The sequence below is a fragment of the Dipodomys ordii genome, unplaced genomic scaffold (genome assembly GCF_000151885.1).
Source record: "Dipodomys ordii isolate 6190 unplaced genomic scaffold, Dord_2.0 Scaffold34, whole genome shotgun sequence".
Taxonomy (NCBI): Eukaryota; Metazoa; Chordata; class Mammalia; order Rodentia; family Heteromyidae; genus Dipodomys; species Dipodomys ordii.
Window position 1 is genome coordinate 16,292,472 of NW_012267250.1, and position 2,993 is coordinate 16,295,464.

The window sequence follows — 2,993 nt, forward strand, 5'->3', positions numbered from 1 at the left end:
CCAAGGCGGGGGTGGGGGGGGGGAAAATCCTAAAGGAAGATCATATGCTACCTTTATGATAGCTGTGCTGGCTCATCTATCACCTGTGTCCTGGCAGTTCAAGTGCTCCTGCCTTGACAAACACATCCTTCCATTCTCCTCACAGTGTTAACAAGCCATCTATTCTCCATTCCCATGTCTTGTTCACATCACAGTATCTTCATACTTCATACATAAATTTCTATTTCTGTTTTCAAAAATACTCAAGAGTACATGAAAAGTAGAGAATTCTTGATTGGCTTCAATTGAGAAGAGCTTCTGAAGGTATGGAGATCTCAGGTATACAGTTTCCTGAGGATTCCCACTAGCTACACAAGGTTGGGAATCAGAAAAGCCTGACATAGAGACCAGAGGGAAGGATCAGCTCTCCTGGTCATAGTCAAATAACTCAAACTTTCTTTCTCACAATGGATTATCTTCCTGTCCTAATTCTTCTTAGACATATGCTATGCCAACAAGCTGACAAATGCCTCCCCTGTCTCATCAAGGTTTTTTCCCTTCTCCCACAATTTTTTGGGGGGATCAAGTCTTTCTCAAAGCCCTTAATACATCTGATTTACATCTTAGCTGGACAGGGTTTCACCAGGTCCTGCTGACCACTCCCACCCCCGTGTAGCTCAGTGGACAGCCACAGTGGTTTCATCTGTCAAGAGTGAAAAAGGCTTATGCTCCGGTTCCTCCTAGACTGACACTGACTACAAGGTACACCTGCTTCTCTCAGGCCTACTAAGGTAAAGCTGTCTTCATCCCTGAAGATAAGATTAACACTGAGCAGACTGCCCTCTTCTGTAATCCTTTCCATTTCTTTTGTCATCTCCAAGTTGTTTTTCTCACTTCTTCCCTGAATGGATGGTTGCCCTTCCGTGTGACTTTTGTGTGCCCTCTAATAACTTCTTTAATGGCTTTATTTTTAATGTTCAGCCCCTGCCTCCCAAGACCACTTTCCTTAGATGCATAAGCCTAGTCATAACCAAGGAAGTATTACTACTGATCTTGGCCTTGAAAAATCAGCACAATTATCCAGCAGTAACAAGGCAGCAATGATAGATATACCCAGAAGAACAGCCCCCATCATCCCCTTAGCTTCTCTTCCTCAGAAGGACCCCACCACAGCCTGACCCCAAATCACATCTGTGGCCCAGCCATGCTGTCATCTGATGGACCCACCTTCAAGCCTTGCTACCTGGCCCTGATCCTCCCAGCCACACCCTCATTCGCCCAGCCACACCCTCATTCGCCCAGCCACACCCTCAATCCTCCTTGTCTTGTCTTCAGCTGCCCAGCCAGGCCCTCATGTGCTCAGTCTCCCCTCCTTCCAACAGTGAGAAGTTCCCTAGGCTCTGAGGTCATTTCTGCATTGCTGTGGCCCATACCTCCTTGCCCTTCCCTATATAATTCCTCTCCTCTGTCCTAAACCTTCATTTTCTGCCCATCTCCATCTCCAGCAGGCCAGTAAGCTGGTCTTTCTCTTTCAGAAGAAGTCTGGTGCAGGCTGTTTTAATTCAAATGGGTGGTGGGCAGGACTCATGGAGAGTGAAAACTTTAGAAGAAATTCTCCAAGAAAAGAAGAGAAGGAGAAAACAAGAGGAGAAAACAGAGACAGAAAGCTTAAAATGTTCTGATGACAGGGATTCCAAGCAGGACTCCACTGAACAAGGGGAGCAGAGAGATCACCGAATGGAGATCACAATCAGGAATTTGCCCTACACAAGAGAGAACTCGATGGAAGACAGGGGAGAGGAAGAGGAGTCTCTGGCCATCCATCCCTCACAGCAGATGTCTCGGCGAGCAAAGGCCCATTGCAGCAAAGAAAAGAGAAAAGAGAAGCACAGACATGGCAGCCACTCAGCAGAAGGAGGGAAGCATGCTCGAGTGAAAGGAGAAAGCAAGCACGGACGTCGGAAGCGACACCGAGAAGAGCAGGAGCAAGACCACCGCAAATGGCAAAGACAGAAAAGGTGGAAAGGGGTAAGAGAAAGTCCCGGGAGAGAGGGGGTCTGCCTGGAGCAGGTCAAAGGGAAGCGAGGATGGGAGCGCAGGAGTAGCAAGCACCAGAAGGAGGCGCGGGACCAGAAGGGACAGGGATGGCGCCAGGAGCCTGAGGCCCGCAGGGAGGGCTTGGCACACCACTGGTGGACCAGGGAGGCCTACAGAGACAAGGGCAGGGCCACTCCCTGGAGTCGCAACCCGGTGTGGCAGCCCAGGGAGAGCTTTGCACTGGGAGACAGACCGAAGCCAGTCAAAGGAGAGAAAACCGAGGCAAGAGGTCTGCTGTCTAACCTACAGGACAGTGTCAGTACCAGGGAGAGGAAAAGCAGCTCTGGCAGGTCCTCAGTGGAATCAGGCTCGGGCTCGGAAGATCCACGGAACCACTGGGAGGAGGCCTCAGAGCAGTCTGCAGACCTAGGAAATGAGGAAGAAATGAGTGAGGGTGAAGAGCCAGGCCACGAAGACCACATCTTGGCTGTTCCAGAGTCGCGATCTGACAGAGATTCGGGGGACACTGAAGAGGAGGAGGAAGAAGTGGGCGAGGGGACCCCGCAGAGCAGCATGTCCACTGCAGGGGTCTACCCTCCTGACTCCCCAGACCTGTTGCCCACCGAACCCAAGCAGGAGCTGCCCAAATACCTGCCGGCGCTGCAGGGCTGCCGCAGTGTGGAGGAGTTCCAGTGCCTGAACAGGATTAAAGAAGGCACCTACGGGGTCGTGTACAGAGCCAGGGAAAAGAAGACAGATGCCATTGTGGCTCTGAAACGGTTGAAAGTGGAGGGGAGAGAAGGGTTCCCAATCACATCCCTGAGAGAAATCAACACCCTCCTCAAGGCCCAGCACCCCAACATTGTCACCATCCGGGAGATCGTGGTGGGCAGCCACATGGACCAGATCTACATAGTGATGAACTACGTGGAGCATGACCTCAAGAGCCTCATGCAGACCATGCAGCAGCCCTTTCT

At 51.1% G+C, this 2,993-nt stretch overlaps 1 pseudogene; it reads left to right on the forward strand.

Moving 5' to 3' along the window:
• The first annotated feature begins 1,545 nt into the window (after positions 1 to 1,545).
• Positions 1,546 to 2,991, forward strand: LOC105986263 (annotated as a pseudogene).
• Positions 2,992 to 2,993: the final 2 nt, after the last annotated feature.